A 20115-nucleotide genomic window follows, 5' to 3' on the forward strand; every position below is an offset into this window, starting at 1 on the left:
ATGTACCCCAAGCTTTTGTGTTAGTCTAGGCCTGCCCTCCAGCAGACGTGCCTGGCAGTGGAGCACAGCCGGAGAGCTGCAATTAACTGTGGCTTTTCCCTGATCAGTGAACAGTTAAACCAGAATTACTACCTGCAGCTCTTGATGAGGTCAAGAAATGGGAAAGGATGGCACCACTGGAGCTGTATAAACCAAGACAGTGGTCTTGTATAAACCAAGTATAAACCAAGGCCAATGTCCCAGCAAACTGCTCCACTGTCAGGCCAGGACGCGGCACGGGAGCTGCAGGACCTGCTCTGACCCCCTTCAGAGGAGGTTTCCAGAAACACGACTACACTCTGAGCTCCTCTTGGCTTTTAGAACCTGCACAGCAGCCTCCAGCTCACCCACGGGCTGCCTGATCCCCCAGAGACACAGCAGCAACACAACAGGGCAGCCTCAAAGGTTTGCCAAGGCCTGCTCTACTCACACCAGGGCAGGAACAACCTCACAGTCCCAACCTTTTCTGGGCCAGGCATGAGTTCAGCAGCTGTACTTGCCCAGCAAACCCATGCAGCTTCCAGACATGAAAATAGGAACAAAGCAAAATCGCTGGATTCCCTGGTTTTCTTTGTTGACACTGATTCCTGTTCAACTGCTTCCTCTCTCAGCAGGAGAGCCCAAGGATGGCCACTGGATGCCCATCCATCTTGAGCTGGGTGACCCCAGCTGATGACACACAGCTGGTGACAGGAGGCTGGGACAGCAGTCCCCTTTGTTTTGTTTTTGCCCAGGATTGCTGCTCAAGGTCCTTCCTTGAGAAGCAGCCTGCCCTGGAAGCACCAGGATGCACTGCCAGCCCCAGCCTGGGAGAGGCTCTGCTGGCAGGGGCAGAGATGGGCAGGGGGCAGCTCCAGAGTGCTCCTGCACAGCCTGGGCAGCACCTTGATCCTGCCAGCAGCTCCAGAGAGCTCCTGCCCAGCATGGGCAGCACCTTGATCCTGCCAGCAGCTCCAGAGAGCTCCTGCTCAGCCTGGGCAGCATCCTGCTCCTGCCAGCAGCTCCAGAGAGCTCCTGCTCAGCCTGGGCAGCATCCTGATCCTGCCAGCAGCTCCAGAGAGCTCCTGCTCAGCCTGGGCAGCATCCTGATCCTGACAGCAGCTCCAGAGAGCTCCTGCTCAGCCTGGGCAGCATCCTGATCCTGACAGCAGCTCCAGAGAGCTCCTGCTCAGCCTGGGCAGCATCCTGATCCTGACAGCAGCTCCAGAGAGCTCCTGCTCAGCCTGGGCAGCATCCTGATCCTGACAGCAGCTCCAGAGAGCTCCTGCTCAGCCTGGGCAGCATCCTGATCCTGACAGCAGCTCCAGAGAGCTCCTGCTCAGCCTGGGCAGCATCCTGATCCTGCCAGCAGCTCCAGAGAGCTCCTGAACAGCATGGACAGCATCCTGCTCCTCAACCTGCTCCTGTCCAGAGCTCCTCATCTCCTGGAGACCTGCACAGCATGGGCAACACTCTGCTCCTCAACCTGCTCCTGTCCAGAGCTCCTCATCTCCGGGAGACCTGCTCAGCATGGGCAGTAGCCTGCTCCTGTCCAAAGCTCCTAATCTCCTGGAGACCTGCACAGCAGCACAGCATGGGCAGCATCCTGCTCCTCAGCCTGCTCCTGCCACAGCTCCTCATCTCCTGGAGACCTGCTGGGCTGCTTCACAGACCTGCCCCCGACACACTGTGAAAGGTGGAGTGCAGAGCACCACATCCCACAGCTTCTCCTTTCCCCGGGGAGAAGCTTCACAGCTTTGGCCCAGCAGCTTCATCACTTTGGCTCACCACAATAACCGTGCAGGAGGACAAACCCATCACCAGCACCACTCCAACCACACCAGCTCCTCTGGGGGAGCTGCTCCCTCCACCCTGGAGAGACCCAGCCAACCCCTCAGCTCTGCTAATCAAGGCAGAATGGCAACCCCAGCTGGATGTGGCAGAGCCAACAACAAGCCAAAGGCTATTTTGGAAGGATCTGAAAAACTGCTGAGCGGTGATTTATTCAAGAGATTCATCAGTTCACCAACTTTCCCAAGCTTTGGAGATGGTATAAATGTAACAAGTGAGTCTCTTGCATGAATAAAAAATTACGTTTTACATAAATTAAATATATAATTTGATTAAACATGTTTATGTCTCTGCAGTGACATTTAGAATAGGAAGTATTCATTTTCTGTTTTGAAAGGAAAAAACTCTTTCAAATGTAATTTGAAGCTGTCAAACCAATCTTCTTTACAGATCTTTTAAATGTCACATACCTTCGAAAGGGGATGGCAGATTCCTTTTAAATATGCAATTGCAAACAGTCCAAGCAAAATCAAGAATTTATTAAAATATGCTACTGACATTTATACTGATTAGGTATAGCCCTTTCCTCACTCCCTTTCGATAGACTCCCCTACAAAAGATGTGTCACAACAGCTCCCATTAACTCTGTGCTCGCTCCAATTCCCCAGCACACAACCAGCCCTTCCCAACCAGCAAAATCCAGCTGCAGGAGAAGAACCTCTTCTTCTCTAGGGGCAATAAGATGGATTTGTGCTCCCTCTACATGAAGAATTGTACTTTTTGATGATTTCTTACCAGCATGCCTGAAATTTATAACTGAAAATATTAACTGCACTTACTTTAAATCAAGTGCAGCACTACCCCTAATGGCTTTAAATGGGAGAGTGTGTTAATCACACACATAAAGAAAACCCACTGCAACTCATTTCCAACAACTTTACAGGAGCAACCTGTATGTTTTGTTTTATAATCACAATATCTATCCTTAGATTATTCACTATTTACCCCACTTAGAATGCATTTCTGGACTGTTTTTCCTTTCCCTTTTCTACCAATGAATGATCAAGTGCAGCACTGATGGCAGCTCCCATTCCCAACTGCTCCCCGCTGACATACTGGACATTTTAGGGTCATTTAATTTTTTTTAAAAGACAAAGAATTTAATGATTATTTCTTCCCCTCTGTCATCAGGTCAGTGAAGTGCACAGGCACAACTCTCATTAGCATTAATGGAAATCCCCATTGTAAATTCTCCCCTGTGAAGCAACATTAAAAGCAAGGCCATCCTGACCAAGTACATTCAAACTGGAAAATAAAATATACCTCCCATTTCTTGCTACCTCCAAAGGAAAAACATAATGAAGAGCAGGAGATTAAGCTACAATTCCTGTATCAAATCTTCCTTGTATACTATAATTACTCAACACAACATACACAATAGTTACTCCCTAATGAAGAGAATTTGTTGTATGTTATTGAAAGATTTTATTCTAATGTTCTCTCAACTTTTGGTGCATAACACAGCCAATTACAGCACAGCCATTGCGACATAAATCACCATCACCACCAAATCTGGCTGTCTTCAAGCTTATACCCAGTGCTTAAAAATCCTTCAACACCTACCCATCCACCATGGAAAAAAACCACACTGGTGGGTTCAGTGTGTGAGGGGGAACAAAGTAATTTTCCACCAGTGCCCTTCCACCAGTGCAAAGGGTGACCAAGATTTCTGGGGATTCCCAAAGATGAGCTTGGAACTCGTGACATAAATATCAATACCCAGTCCCTCGGTGAGCAGCTGCTCTCTGGCTCATGGGTCTGTCAATACCTTCTGCTGACACTACACTGATGATCAGTGTCAGAAACGTTCTTTAAATACAGCCAGGGAAAGCTGAACACTGTAGGAAAGCACATCCATTTTCAGGGGTTTCTCAACTATGAGAGACTGCCCCTAAGAGCTCCTCTCCTAAATCACATCTCCTGCAGAAGCCAGGAGAGCTGGGCCACCAGAGGAGATCCTGCCTGACACCCTCACACCTGGATAAACTCACACCACACGGGGAAGCTCATTTCTTCACAGAGCCCCATGAAGGACATGACATCATCCTCCCAGGTGAGGGCACTCAGCACCTGAAAGCACAGCACCTTCTCCATGCCATCCAAACCATTTTCCCTGCTCCCACAAACACCAAGGAATCTTTTGGCTAGCTGAGGCAGTGTTATTCCCATTCCTTGCACTCGGCAAGTGGTCCTTGACCAAGACTCATCTGCAGGGTAGGCATAGCAAGGAATTTGTGTTCTGTCTCTGCTTCTCAGCATACCCAGCTGCTTTCACACGTGGTAACACACAGACACAAGAGCAACCAAACACCTGAGACGTAAATGGGACCAGCTCAGCACTGGTTGTGTCCTTGGTTTGTGGAGTCCAGTCCCACCAATCCCTTTGGATTGCTGGGGAGCACAAGAATTAAGCTTTCTTAATGCATAAATCAGTCCACACTACTTTCCTAACCTCCATAAAGTCTCCCTACAGGTTTTGTCAATAAAAACAAATGGTCTGGAATTCAGGCAGGACTCCCTTTCTTTCCAAGGAATGAGTGGAGGAACCAACCACCAAACACTGTGCATGCAGCATTTGCAGGCAGGCCATTCCTGAGGAGAACACCTTTCCCTGAAGGTTTAATACCCATGAATGGCAGCCTTGGGAGGTATCAGCAGGCTGCTTTCTGTCTGGCTTTATTTTTATTTTTTTTTTTCCCCAAGCTCTGCCAGTGCAGGACATGCCACCTGGAAAGGCAGGAGATCTGCCTGGTGGGCTTCCCAAAAGCACAGCGAGTCTGATCCACATCTGAGTTACTCTGAAACACAGTTTTGGAGCATGTCAGCAGCTGGTGTAAATCAGCATCACCACGGCAGCGTGGCAGAGAGCGGAGCCTGGCCTCCCATCCCCGCTCCGAGGCGCAGGAACATCCCTGATTCCCTCTGACAGAATCAGCGCACTCGTCACCAGCGCCCTTCTGAGCCAGAGCAGGAGGTTTGCCTTTATTTCCACTTTACTGCACCCTGCTGACCCAGGACACGACTTAGAAACACCAAGTATGGAGTGACAAGATTTAACAGTCAAGTGATAACCACGCTGGGTGCTAAAAGCCTCCTTGGGAAGGCTCTGCTTTGCCATGAGAGCAACCCGGGCACGTCTCGGGTTGCCCACGGAGGGGCCAGATCAACCCCCTGTCTGCTGTGACACACTGGCTCCTCTCAGACTGCTTTCTGTCAATTCCCAGCATGAGCTTTCCAATGACAACTGCAAAGTCCCCTCTGCAGGTGTTGGTCCTGCCCAAACCCATTCCCACTCCCACACAGCCCCTTCACTCCTTGAGCATTTCCTAAGCCAGCAGACCTCCATCCTCCTCCCTCTCCACCACAACAAACAGCACCAGCAGCTCCCAGTGTCAGGTGTCCAGCACAGACACCATCCCTCCCTCCTGGATCATGCTGTTTGCTGATTTGTGGGAGCAGGAATGGGGGAAGTGGTCATGGAAGGAACAATACCTTGAGATAGTTATGGAAAAAATTACAGAACCATAACACAAACTCCACACAGAGTGTGTGAGTACACAAGCATTTCTCCTGCCGCATTGTAATTAATGCAAAACATGCCAGGATTTCATTCTCTTGGTGCAACACGGGCACTATTTTTGTTGATTTGTCCAGTTGGGTTTTTGAAAGCCATCGCTTCCTGCATTCCACAACAGAAACTTTACACCCACAAAACCTGGTACCATTTCATTTTATTCTTCCTGTCTTTATTCTATTTATTTATTCAGCTAGCCAATGTGAGAGGCCGTAAATCGCACTGCTACTTAAGTCACAGGGGGAATTCCTTTAAACATAAGTAAAAACTCATAAATAACTTCCTGCAGTCAACAATGCATTCATTTTCTTCTCTGCTTTCTGACTAATCTTCCAGCTAACAAATCAAATCAAGTACCCAAACGTAATTATTCTGCTATGATAATCATCTCCTTATACTCAGAGCATACCTTGGCTTATTTCTTCTCAGATTAAAATATCAGAAAGGCTTGGGATGGTGGGGAGAGAGAGGAGGAAAGGTTATGAGCCATTGATAAACCCAAGGTACAACAAGGAAACTCTTCAACTTGACCAAAGTCCTGCATCTTGAGCAGAAGGTTGGCCTTTTTGTGCTAGGTTGGTAAAAAAAATCATGCCAAATCCAATTTAGACTCACTTTTTATTAGTATGACTCATAGTACAGTTTTCAAGGCAATGAAGTGCATGATATTAAAAAAAAAATAAAAAATAGATGATTTTAGAACCAGGACAATTCCCCTAAACTTGCTGGAAGCAATGTAGCTACAAATAAATCCAGGAATTAATCTGTGACAAAGTCAGTAGAGAGGCAAGAAACCTTCACAAAATGTAAACACCCAGGACAATGTGGGGTGAACATTTATTTAACCTTCCACGAAATTTGCAGTTTGTCCCATAACTAGCCCTCAGCACTTCCAAAACCTCAGCATTTCCAAACCTAAGCACATCCCCACCATTCCTGCTTGCTGTGGCTAATAACAGAGCCTGGTGGTGATTCCCACTGGGATGGGGGTCAGGGATGATGCCCCAGGGGAACAATCCCACCCACAGCCACGGCCCCACTGCGTCACCATCAGATCACGGAGTGATGGCCAGCACCAACAGCAGGGCCAGCAGCATCAGGCTGAAAATAAACCCCCAGAAATAAACTTGCCCTGGCTGCCAGCCTCCTGAGGATGCAGAGGCACAGGGCTGGAGGGGAGCAACACCAGCCCCGACAGCATCCGTGTGCATCCAACACAGCAAAGGGATCAGAGGGGAGGGGGTAAGGGACCCAGCAGGGAGTGGAAATGCAGTGGGAGGGGAACGGAACCCCACAGCAATCCCAGCAGGTGAGTGGAGCCTGCCCAAGAGCATCCTCATCCTCCCCAGAACGCAGCTGGGGAAGGCAGAAGCTGCCACAACCCATATGGGGATGTGATGCTTCAAGGCAGGGTGCAGGAAAACAGAGCTGGAGGGCAGCTGGTAACCCTACTCTACATCATTTTCTTTTATTTCATTGCTTTAGTTTGTCATCTTCAAACAAAACCCCCATGACAAATTTTTCCACGTAAACGCCTTCTTGCTTCAAACCTGCACATTTGAAAATGTGCAGGTTTGAAACAGAGAAACCATAAACCAGGCCAGTCAGGCTCAGCCATTCCCAGTCAGGACATGGGCACCTAGAGGACACCCAGCTCATCCCAAAGGCTGCAGGTGTGGGAGCCCAAGGTGTTGAAGAGAGCCCTGCTCACACAGCTCCAGCAGCACCGCCTGGCCAGCCCTGTGCCTCCCCAAGGCAGCCACACCCCAAAAACAAACACCTGGATTCCCTCATCTGACCTACAGGACTGCCTGTGCGTTACAGAGTTCTGCAAGGGACAGCAGAGCCACTTGGAAAGTGGTTTTTTAATTAGCTAGTTTGGGGAAAGATGCACATCACAGGAGACAATGCTCTGGCTGGTTACACCCTTCAGGTAAAAGGGGATTACAAACACTGATGTATCCTCCAAGGAGGACCTCCATTAAACTGCTGACAAGTTTCACATTGCACATTCATTCCCCTGCACAGCACACTTTACAACGAGAGGAAAGCCTTCCAAGCCCAGGCTGCAGCCCTGTGCTGATGCAGGGAGGCAGGAGAAGATCCCAGATCCCAGAGCCTGACCCATCCCATGGCTTTTGGCAAGGGAGGGATGGTCACCAGGCCACCAGCCACAACTCAGAAGTGTCTGCAGTACTTCCCTACCAGAAGACCTTACCTCAGTTTTCTGAGGGTTGTTTTTTTACTTTGATATATTTGTTTGATGCAATTCAAGTGATATATTCCTAATTCTGTATGATGGAAAGTTATTTTTAAAGAAATGCTGCGATTTCCAGATGTAAACGTTCATTGAGTGATTCAGAGGAAATAAATACAAGAGATCTTACACAAACAGAGACTCCCAGAGCTGATGGGGAGCAAGAGCCACAGGGCTCTCATCCATTTTAGACACACAACACAGAATTACAGAATGGTTTGGGTTGGGAGGGGGCTAAGGATCATCTTCCAACCCCCTTCCAGGGTCAGGGACATCTTCCACTAGACCAGGTTGCTCCAAGCCCCATCCAAGCTGACCATAGTCTTGGCCAGCTCATTTAACCTCATGCTCTTCAAAATGTTCTGAAACCCTGAAATAAAGTGCAATAAAAAAAAAACTTGTATCATTTCTATCAGCAGTTTTAACTCCCTAACACTCCCCTTGCACAAAGTTTACATTAGGAAAAATAATTAAACAGCTATTGGACTGATTCTGTGCCTGCTCAGCAAGTATCAGTACCTTGGTAACTTCCTTATGACTTTACAGAGTTTCCTGTAATTCCCAGGGAATTACCAGAGTTTCTGGCCACACTTTCATGGAGGTTATTTCAGGGTTTTGACACTGAGCTTGTTGCCCTTGAACATGGCATCACTCACACAAGCCAACACCTGCACGACCCCGTAGAGCAGATATGAAGTGCTGAGGGTATCCAAGATTCCAAAGGATGGTCACTGAAGTCACAGCCAAACATCAATTTTCCAAGTGCCCTTTTCTTTTGCACCAGCCAACAGGGAAAGATATGGTGCACCAGGGAAACTCACAGTGGTTAGATGGGATTTGGAAGAGATAAAGAACACAAAAGGCCTTCAGGTTCTGGGAGGTTTTGGTGCTGCTGAGCTCTGACTTTGGCCAGAAACTGGAGCATCCTGGTAACCCCACACCACTGGTGGAGATGGGGGTGATGATGAGACATTTAGATGGGATTTTGGGATGGAATTGTTCCCTGGCAGGGTGGCAGGCCCTGGCACAGGGTGCCCAGAGCAACTGTGGCTGCCCCTGGACCCCTGGCAGTGCCCAAGGCCAGGCTGGACATTGGGGCTGGGAGCACCTGGGACAGGGGAAGGTGTTCCTGCCATGGCAGGGATAATCTGTAAGGTCCCTTCCCTCCCAAACCATTCTGGGATTCCCTGAGTCTGTGGAGCAGCAGTGGCTGCAGTGACCATGAGCTGTGGGTGGCTGCCCCAGACCTTGGGGTGCTTGCCCTGCTGTGGGGCAGGGATGCCTGGCAGGAGCTCAGCAGCAGAGAGGAAGGAGGTCAGGACCCACTGAACATCTCAGCTTTACCTAATATATACCTAGCCCAGGAATCAATGTATTTTTCATGCCTTTTTCTTCCTTCTATCTGCTATTTTCAAGTACTAAAAAAAGCTACTGGACACGGAGCATCATTATGCACACCACAACCTGAACACAGCAGGAAATTTTAACATTTCAGCTGCATGCACAAAACCCTCTAACACATGTATATTTTATTTGATTTACTGCAATACTTTTCTTCCATCTCTTGAAAGTAATTTTTCTCTAAAGCGTAACTGCTTAATTGGCAAGTGTACAAAATATAATTACACTGCATACAAGTTACAATATTGCTTATGGGAATAACACTGTTGATGCATTCTGCTTTATTTTGTGTTTAATCTCTATTAAGAGATCTGTGTGAAAATAGCAAGGTACTCTTGATCTTATAAACATGACATGTAGTTCAGTCATTTTTCTGCCTAACCAAAGCCCAAACAAATCCAATTGAAAGACAACAGAAAATTCCTGGGCTAGCTTGGCACGTCCAAGTTAATAAAATTCTTCCATTCTCCTCTAAAGAAAGTGCAGTCCACAGGAACTTAAAAAGAAAATCCCCAACGTCTCCAGGCTGAGGTTTGTCACATCCATTACACTCTGAGAGCGATGGAAGGACGTGGCACACAGGAAAACAGGGCTGTGTGTGACAGCAGCAGGGGGGTTTATTACATTCCCCACGAGGACCTTTGCAATCCCATCTTTTACAATACAAGGATGAAGGAGTAACACAACGACGTGGCTGACTCACGGCAGCACGGGGAGCAGTGCCTGGCAGCAACACCTCTCACCTTCTGTGCCCCTGGCTCTGCCAGCCAGGCCAAGCCATTCCCAAACTGCAGGAGGATGTGCTGGGAGAGGTTTGGGTTGGCTATCAGGAGAGGGTTCTGCCCCCAGAGGGTGGTGGGGCACTGAATGTGCTCCCCAGGGAAGGGGCACAGCCCCAGGGCTGCGTTTGGACACGGTGGCATTGTTGGGGTGTCTGCAGGGCCAGCAGCTGGACTGATGATCCCACTGGGACCAGCTCAGGAGCAGCTGGGGCACCATTCCAGCAGCCCCAGAGCAGCTGCCCGTGCTGTGAGCACTTACACCCAGGAGTAAGCTACTCACAGGAGGAGATGCCCCGTGCAGAAATGGGTCTCACTGCTCTGACAGACACCTACCATCGGCACGGTTTAAGTGCCTTAAAGGTTTATTCCATTTGCTTGAGTAATGAGATTAATGTTTGTTTGTTTGAGCTAAATCATACAAAGCCAAACATCTAAATGCCCTTAATTCACAGGCTGTGTTACCATGTGAGCCCATCTCACTGTCCTGCTTTTAACTGCACCAACAAATTCCTGCTTTGCTCCAGTTCCTCTCCCAGAGATCAGACAGCACAGGGACACCTCAAGAAGCCAAATAAACCAATCAACATTGTCAGTTTGACATTTTTCCACTCCTTGTTTTCTTTGCCACTGTTTTTTAACATATTTGACTTCTAGACCTAAAAACCCAGTGTAAATCCAGCAGATATAGACCTCTGTAAATATATATTTAAATAGAGATAGACGTGACAGACCTCAGTGCATTAGATACAGGGGTAGATATACAGGTACACAGGTGGATACAGATATATATAGATACACACACATATTAAAGGGATATTAAACAATGTTCCTGCCATAACAGATCCTGCACACTCAGCACCACACAGACCAGAGCCCAGCAACCCCACAGACCCCATCCACAAATGATGGATGGGATGGGCAGACCCACCTGCAAACTCACCTCAAAGCAGAGTAAACCTGCAAACATCCAGCTGGATATTCCCACTTCAAAATACAAATAAACATGCAAACACATTGCTTTCGTACCTACCACTACCCCAGCAACGTACAATTAATGCTTCAATCTGAATTTGATCTGTTTTCACTCTTCTGCTCATAGGTTTCTCACCAGGGACAGAGTTATTTCTGATGTACCATGGTCACCAAGAGCTGGCTGGCAGCTTGACTAAATTCTGCACAATTAGATACAGCAAATGACTATCAGAAAAAGGAACCCTGCACCTAAATTAACTCTCACCTGACCCAGGCATTAGCCACAAAATGGACCAGTGCTGTCCCTGTGAGCTTCTCACCCCATGCCAAGTACCTGGTGCTTGCCCAGAGGTAACTCATCCCCATGACAGATACAGGGCATTCTTTAAGGAAATGGTGGGAAAGGAAGAACCCATCATCCTTCCCGAGTGCTCAAGGTCCCACCCTGCAATCTCCCCCTCCAGACAGAGGTCTCCTCTCTGCAAGTCACCCTCTGGAAGAAAATCTGTCACACTGATGCTTGGGTTCTGCAAATCCCCAGATGCTCTCATTTAAAGGATGGGCTTTCATGGATTCTGGGGTCAGAAGAGACCCCTGTGATCTTCCAGCCTGACATGCTGCACACCAACTTACCTAAATCAATCCCTGCTTGAGCCTCACTCACTCCAGTGAGCAAACACACCTGAACTTGGCATTTTCAAAAGTGGAGAAACCACCAGCACCTGCAGCAGCCTCTTCCCCCATCATCAGTGCTGAAACCACAGATCTCAGCTCTATTCTCCTGGCTTCACCTTCCAGCTTTCAGGTCTTGTTAAAACTCTGCCTGCTAGACCCAAGAACTCTTTATTACTCAATTTATTTTCCCTGTGACAACACTAATTCCCTTAATTAATTTACCTTCCAACATTCTCCTGGATAAGTCAGGCAGACAGAGGTCCTGGCCCCTTCCCCTGCATCCCTTCCTGGCTCCTCTGGCATTCCCACAGCCCCTCCTGGACAGGCAGCAGGGACAGGGTGGCTGCCACCTCCCTCCTCCAGCCTGGCAGCCACCTGCCAGCTCAGACAAGGAGCACACAAGACCTTTGGCCACAATATCATCTTAGTGGTGCTGGCTGCTGCCTCCTCGCTGCCCCATAAAGATGTGATTTCTCCAGACAGCATCCTGGAGCTACAGCCCGACTTGTTTGCTCTGAGATAGAGGAATTTACAGTTGGCCATCTGAGAAATATTACCTGCTTGTAGCCAAGCAATACAAATTGCTGTCACCAGCAGTCACTCCTGTTTGTTATTTACCACTCTGCCAGTCCTGGTGACATTTCAAGCTCCAGCTGCGGTGACTCTCTGCCTTATCACAGCTTGCTCAAACATTAAGCAGCATGAGGACAAAAATGAGTGTTCAGGGAGGCTTCTGGAAAGGGTTGTTTGGAAATTATTCCTGGTTTTACCACCGGATTTTGAGGGCTGACACTCTGCTGGGGCTCAGCCAGTTGTTCTGCACATCCCCAGGCCAAAGAGTGCTGCTGTACCAAGCTGGATTTCTTGCTGAATTTTAAGGAAACAAACCCTCCTCAGTTACTTTTATCAATCCTATTCAGGAGCTCTTTAATTGAGAAAAGAAAAGTTGGTTCTCAAGGATGTGCTGCCCCTAAACCCATGCCAATGGGAGCTGAGTGCATCACCATCCTGCCTCCATAAATCCTCAGAATGCTTGCCCAGGACCCACGTGGAGCTGACAGGTCTGGGTGCTCAGCCTGGCCCATTTCCTGCTTTTCCAGAGTAACACAGGGTGAGCATTGCCACAGGTCACAGGAACTCTTCAGTAGTTCAAGACTTAGTAAAAACACACATTACTGGCTGAATTAACTCTCTAAACCTCTTCAGTGAGAGGCACCAGGGCTGAAGCACAAAGGTCTGACCACAGCAGTGACTGCTCAACATTCAATTCCAGCACAACATTCACACTAAACACAGCATTACTTTTCCCCATCAAAAAGTGTAATATTTATAATTTTTCTACTAACCTCATGTGCTAACCCAGTTTTATTTCTAATATCTTACAGAACTGTTGTTCTCATCACTACCAGCCACAGTTTCTCTCTGCATCCCTTTCCCTCAAGCTCTGATTTCTGTTTTTTGCTACTGGTTCCCCTCTCAGGCACTTGGATGTGCAGACATGGTCTGAGCTGGAGCAGCCCAATTAGGCAGCCAGCACCTTAAAAAACCCAGAGCCCCAGCTGGAGGGGAATGGGTGAAGGTGGAACAGACAAGCAGGGACACCTGACCAGATTCTCCCTCCTGACACATCATTCAAGTGAGTTTTTCTCAGAAACAACCACAACAAAAACCAGTGGCCACAACCTCACTGCCTGTGGCTAGACCAGAGTGAGATCCCACCCCAGCAAAGGGTGAAGCTAAAGCCAGCACAGGTATTCCAGTTTTAAGCTTTGGGACACCCCGATTTCAGGTTTGATGTTGAACCGTACCATTTTTTTTGTATGAAAAAAGGGAAGATCTCAAACAAGTGGCAAATATAAAATCTACATGAGCTCGTGCTGCAGGATCACAGAACTTCTAAAAACCATGAGAAAATGAAAACTAATGAAAAAGGGGTTTTCCCACATATTGAATTGAAATTAATTTCATCCACAACTAATCACTGCAAAGCTTAAGGCTCTCTACTTTTAAGTCTAACATCTACTATTTAGCTTAATTACTTTGCTTAATTTACTGGTTCCTTCCAACATCCCCTCTCACGGAAAATCTGGTTTTAACATAAAAATGACAAAACACTTGACACTGTGTGACAACTCTACAGGTACCACCAGCATCTCTTATATTTGGTATCACACTTTTTAAAAGGGAATTTATTTGCAGGGTTTTCTGTCCAGCTAACACCAACAGAGGACATTCCCCACAGCCCTGCAGAGCCCATCACAGCCCAGGGTGAGACACCCACTGCCTGCACAGGAACCAGCCTTGGGACTCATTGCTGCTTTTGCTGATTTTCTACCCGAACAATGGCGTTACCAGCTCCAGCACTGTGCTGGAAACGACAGGATTTACACATGTCCATCTCTTCCCTCTGCCTCCTTTTGGGGCCAATCCTGCACTCCTTGTACACCTGCTACTATCCCAAAGGCCATCAGCTCATCCATGCTCCCAGCCAGGGTCACTCACACCTTGCAGAGTTGGCATTTATAGTCATTACAGTAATAACCAAAAGCCAGGCTAATTTTGGAATATCCCACAATTTTGTGCCAATCTCTTCAGCACACAAGCTCCTCTTTTTTCAGCATGAATGGATCACTAAAAAAAAAAAAAAAAAAAAGATAGACAGCATCCATTACATATCTGTTATATTTAGCAACAGAGAATCCATCTGCATTATTCCTGGTCTCATTAAAGACTTGGCTCCTTGTAAATATTGTGTCTGTAATCCCCACGTTTTCCCTCTGAGCCTGCTTCAGGGGTCTATTTCTGTAATAATTGGTGTGTGTTGTTGCACAGAAACAGTGCTGAGTGTCTGTCAACATTGCACAAGTGAATGTACACAGGAGCAACTGCAGCACAACCCCTGTGGAAATCAGCTTCACCAGGTCCTACAGCACCTCAAAAATATCCCAGCCAAGGAACCCTGCACTCTACAGCTGGCCCCAAAAAATGGTGGAATTTGGTAAACCCTGGTTTGGTCACATTCTTTCTAATCCCACACTGCTCCAGCTGCTGGTGGAGAGGACCTGGGTGAAGCAGAGCCTAAACCTGCCTGGTTGTTGAATTTTGTTTAAACTATATAAAACCCAATTCCATCAGGAGGAATGGAAAAGAGCCCAGGAAGAAGCAGGACAGTTACAGGGCCACTGGTTTTTACTGGCTTAAAGGATACCTGAAATCACTGCCAGATAAGGCTAGAGGAACAAATCATTAATAATTAAAATCTACAACTGATGCATTCAAATAACTCAGGTTTTATTTGAATCTTACATAAAGTCTCAGAACAGATGGCACTTTATGGATGCCTATCAAGATGCCTACCTTGATCCTGAAAGACCATGTATGTAGGAAAACAAGGCTGAATTATCCAAAATAAAACCCTGGCATGCATGGACACACAGCTCCTGCCAGCTGTGCAGCACAGGGACCACAAAAGGGATTCCAGGGACTGCAGCACCATGGCTTTGGTGTTTTCCCCCAAAACACTGCCCTTGCTCCTCACCCAGGACACAACTACAGACCTCAGACCAGGCAAAGCAAACTCCATCCCACCCACACTGACTTTCAGATCATGCAGGTGCAAAACTCTGGTTCCATCATAGGGTTTTCCCCTCAAACTATTCCATCTGTAGTTCCTTCTAGTAATCCCATGGAAGTTCAAAGTCATATAACCAGGATCTAATAAATCACAGCTCATCCCAAGAAGAGTTTAAGGCAAAGCTGGATGGAGCTTTGAGCTACCTGGTGTAATGGAGAGTGTCTCTGTCCATGGCAGGGGGTTGGAACTGCATGAGCTTTAAGGTCCCTTTTAAATAATTCTCTGATTCTATGAAAATATTACAGAGGAAAAAAAAACAAACCCAAGCTTTGGGAGGAGGGCCCCCAGGGCTTCCCACAGCACCACTATGCTCCCCCCTCACCTAGATCCAGTCCAACAAAAAGCAAACTCCAATGTTCCACCTGCATTATCACCTCAGAGAGGAGAAACAAAAAAGTAAAAAGCTCCAGATGTTTATTGCTGGCTCTTAAAAAAATCTCTGGGGCTCGTGGTGCAAGAAAGAGGAGAGCACACTTATAAAGCACCATTGTAGAACTAAACAAGTGACACTGATTCTTCTGTGCTCTGTCACCAAAACTCCTGCTGACTTCACACAGAACGTTATGTGGTGACTCCCTGGTAAAATGCCAAAATCCCAGACTCCTCACCACAATGGGGCAGAGCAGAAGGAGAAAACGTGGGTGACACAATGAGAAGATTTGGTTTCCAAGACCTTGCTGCTGCAGAGGATGGTCATGACAATTTTTATCCCTTTCACCTAAATCTTATCTTGTTTCCTTTAGCAAAAGATAAGGAGGGAAAAAAAAACAACCATGGGAACATGGCATAAGGAATGGTAGGTGGCCCAGGCATACGTGACCATGACAAACTGCAGTCAAGAATTCCATCCTCATACTGGGTGTGACAAACTGCATTTGAAGTTACACCTTCCAGCACCACAAACAGCAATGGAGAAAACACCAATTCCTGCCTTAAACAATTCTGTTATCCCAGGAACCAGAGCAAAACCAGCAGTAACTTGCCAAAATCTCCCCTCCAAAGTTGCAACGCTCCCTGCAAGAGGGGACCCCAAAAATCACCTTGCACCCCCTCCACCTGGTCTTTAATTCAGCTGTGAGACCTGACCATTTCTCCTTTCAGAGTCTAAATACCCTTACAGCTGGACAGAGGGATCTGAAAAAACCCCAATTTCTAGGGCAGGTGTAAGTCATCAGCCCAAACTGAAGAGCTGCTCATCAGCAGCTTCACTCTTTACTTCTTTAACTCACTACAACCAAAATACAAAAACAGGAACACTCACTAGATCTATGTGAGGAGTAAATGTGACACCCATCAGGTTTCATGAGACAGCATCATCCACCAGATCTTAACAAAACACTTGTCAATTGCCAGCGCTGTGTTCCGAGCAGCTTTTCCATTTCTTCTGCTTTAAACATGAAGTCTCTTTCAATTCCCTAGTAAACAGCCCAAAACACCCAGGGAAAATTAACCTACCTTTTCCAAATGGTTGGGCAAACCCAGATTCAGGCGTTTTTTTGTTAGTATATTTCATTCTTGCCAGAGTCAGCTGAACTGAAGAAGTTCTATTTGAACTGTAGCCAGCCTGATGGATAAATCAACTTTTCTGGCCAAAGGTTCAGTATGTTACTTCCAGCTCATGCCTGGGACCTCATACTTTGAGGCTGATGTTTTTTTCTGATACAAGGAATATTATCACCGGACCCCTGTGACAAATCTGTGTCCTGAAATGCCAGTGCTAAAGATGACAGTTTGTGCTACAGTTCTTGCTGTGGGGAAATTCCTGTGAGTGTTTTCCATCCAGGAAAAGCAGGAGTGGAAAAAGGGCACAACTTTGCCCCTGGAGGAATGGGGGGATGAGAGGGAGCTGTCAGCAAAGGGGGCTCTGGGGTGGCAGCTCCATGGGGCATCGAGCTCTGGAGCCACCCTGCCAGTCAAACCCCAGATCCACATGCGCTGGAAAACCACCTTAAAAAGAGGGAAAGCTGACAGCAAGGAAACATCATGTGTGATTTGTACACTGTGAAACTGACAATAAAACCCTGGACCAGGGAAGCATCTCAGTCTGAAATTCTAGGAGAGAAAGGAAAAGCCAAATGCTCCTGCAATCCATGTTCCTAAACACAGGAGAGTGCCACCCCTCTGACTGAGCTACCTCATTTTCTGTTCAGCTTTAGAAACACTTGGTTGTAACTTTGAAAAGGAAAGATATTTTGATTGCCCGTGACTGGAGAGAGCTTAGATCAAGTGAGGAACAGCCCTCAGCCCCCAGATGCGCCCGGCTTTGCCAAGGATGAAAGCCAACCTCTGTCCCCCCTAATGGCTAACAGGTGGGTTTCACAAACGCCTCCAAAAATAAAAAGCTCCCTTCTAAAAATACCACCCTGCATTCACAACGCCAGATTTTCCAGAAAAATACTGACGATAGCTGACGTTTCCCAAACAATCGCTTTTATGGGAACCTGGGGCTGCCCCTGCAGCAGAAAGTTTTGCGAGGCAAAGAACAGAAATCCTTGTCTAAGATTCGAGCCCCGTGGACAGACCCATTCCCTCAGCCAGCTCCGGAGCTCCAGCACAAATCAGCTTTATGGAAGTAACAGATTACAGAACACATCGCTACAAATAATTTTTTTTTTTTTTTTTTACTAGAGGATGCGTAATTGAAATGTCTGAGATCCAACAATCACCTCTGAATTCATAAATAGCTCATAGTATTCCAAACACACTCTCCTATAATGAGACCGTCTTCAATTTTCCTTGGTAAAGAGAGACCTTTAAAGAATGCTAAAGCAGGTCGGCGCCCTTATGCACTGATGGAAACAGGAACAAAAGCATTTTGTCACCAGGCATCTCGTCTATCATTATTTCCCTCACTCCGCTTAAACAAACCTAAAAGTACGTGCCTTCTCCTCCTCCCCCCTGCCCGAACATCGGCAGTAGCTGGGATTTCATCCCGAAGGAAAGGCACCATCTGTATGGGAACAAGGGACCGTTACACCGAGCCGTCACCGCCGATCGCTTTTTCCCTCCTGCTCCACTAATGTTTTTTAAAACACGGGATTAAAATGTCATCCCATCCCTCCCGTTCTAGGGAGCCGTGTGTATTCCTCTCCTCCGGTCACGGTATACTTAATCAAGTGTGAATGATTAAAGTACCTCAATTAGAGCTACGCACATTCATTGCAGGCAATTCAAAGGCGGCGGAGAAGTGCGGCTGAAAGGAGAAATTACTTCTACTACTTTGAGATCTCCATCTCCCACTTTCCTCCTCCCCAGCACAGCCGGAGCCCTGGGACCCGGCGAAGTACCAGGCGCTAAGCTCCAGCCAGGATTTACCTTGGGGGCACGTCCCCGGGCAGGACAAAAGGCTATTCTTTCCCCCTCAGCAAGTCCTGCAAGTTTGGGGGGGGGGGGGGGGCGAAAAATGTTATTTTTTTATATCGCGGGGCGGAGGGGTGTGAAAAGAACAATCTCAGCGCCTAAATCCACGCACCCCCTCTGATGTTCCATTCGAGGGATAGCAGGGAAGGGTTGAAAATGTCCAGATCGAGGTGGTGAAATATACGTAATAAATAAATAAATAGTGGGGAAATTCAGCTCTGGCGGAGGGGTGCGAGGTGGGAGGGAGGGAGCGAGGCGCGGCCCCGCGGACACCGCGCACCTCCGCGGGCTGGAAGCGTGGAGAGTTGCTAAGTGACTGAGGGGCCAGCGCGGTTATCCAGCAGTAATAAAATAATTTTTTAAAAAAATTAAAATTAAAAAAAAATTAAAACACTAAACCAATTTTTCCCCCGTAATCCACCTAAAATTAAATTTTTTTTAAAAAGGCAATAACTAAATACACTATCCCCCCCCACCAAAAAAAAAAAAATTTATAAGCGCAGCGCAAGGCGGCGGCTGCTCCGCGTCCCCCGGAGCATCGGCCGCGCCGCACCGCGGGGTTCCCCCCTTGCCCAAACTTTCCTGCCGCCGCCGCCCCGTTAATCCCCCGGCAGATGTTGTCGGCGGCTCTCGGCACTAAGTAAACAATGCGGGGCCCGGCACAACAAAAGATTTCCCACTTCACCCCGCCGCTCCGCGCCCACCCGCGCAACTTGCGCGGCCGCCTCCCACCACCATCACATTTCCACCTACCCTCCCCTCCTCGGGTTATTTTTTTTTTTTTTTGCCTCCTCCGTCCCCCCCTCGCCGGTGAGGCTGACTAAAGCAAAGATGTCCTCGCTTTTCCCTTGTCCTTCTCGCCGGGAAGCGCAGCCGCCGCCGCTCCCTTACCTGCTCCCGGCCGCCGCCAGCCCCGCGCCGCTCTTCACCGCCGCATCCCTTCCCGCATCCACCGCCGGGCTCTGCCTGCCGGAGATCCACCTTAAAAACGCCACCCGCTCGCACACCGCACAAAAAAAAAAAAAAAAACTTAATCCTTCCCCCCCACCCCCCCTTTCCCCGCTCTCCTGCTCCGCCCGCCGCCGCGCCGGGAGCGGACGGGGGCACCGGAGCCCCGCAGCAGCAGCAGCGGAGAGGATGCTAATTGCAACTTGGGGGGGAGGGCCGCTCTTCCCCCCCCCCCTTCCTTCTTCCTCTTTTTTTTTTCTGCCTTTTTATTTTTTCTTTTTTTTTTTTTTTTTTTTTTTGTTTGGGTTTTTTGGGGTTGGTTTTTTTTTTTTGGTTTTTTCTTTAAGCCAGAAAGTGCCCGGGCGGCGTTGGGCGGAGCGGCCGCTCCCCCTCGCCACGCTGGGTGAGCGGAGAGCGAGGAGAGGTAGAGGCTCTCACTGCCTCCTTTTTTTTTTTTTTTCCCTCTCCCTTCTTTCTCTCTCTCTCTCTCTCTCTCTCTCTCTCTCTCTCTTTTTTTTTTTTTTTTTTTTTTTTTTTTTTTTTTTTTTTTTGGCAATAGGCGGGGTCTCTCCTTGCAAACCAATGACACAAACCCACATGGACCAGCCTCGCCCCCTATAGATACTCTTCACTACAAATAGGC

At 47.8% G+C, this 20115-nt stretch overlaps 1 protein-coding gene across 3 annotated transcripts in view; it reads right to left on the minus strand.

The window, feature by feature from the left end:
• Positions 1-19571, minus strand: part of CTBP2 (C-terminal binding protein 2) — a 131218-nt gene extending 111647 nt beyond the window's left edge. The window contains exon 1 of one of the 3 annotated variants that reach the window (XM_064431556.1): positions 19416-19571. The gene's annotated coding sequence lies outside the window, so the exon portion shown is untranslated. Of the gene's footprint in view, positions 1-132; positions 250-19277; positions 19301-19415 lie in introns of those variants that run through there. The other 2 variants (XM_064431559.1, XM_064431558.1) reach the window with 2 other exon arrangements.
• Positions 19572-20115: the final 544 nt, after the last annotated feature.

This window comes from Passer domesticus, chromosome 8 (assembly GCF_036417665.1).
Source record: "Passer domesticus isolate bPasDom1 chromosome 8, bPasDom1.hap1, whole genome shotgun sequence".
NCBI classification, from domain to species: Eukaryota; Metazoa; Chordata; class Aves; order Passeriformes; family Passeridae; genus Passer; species Passer domesticus.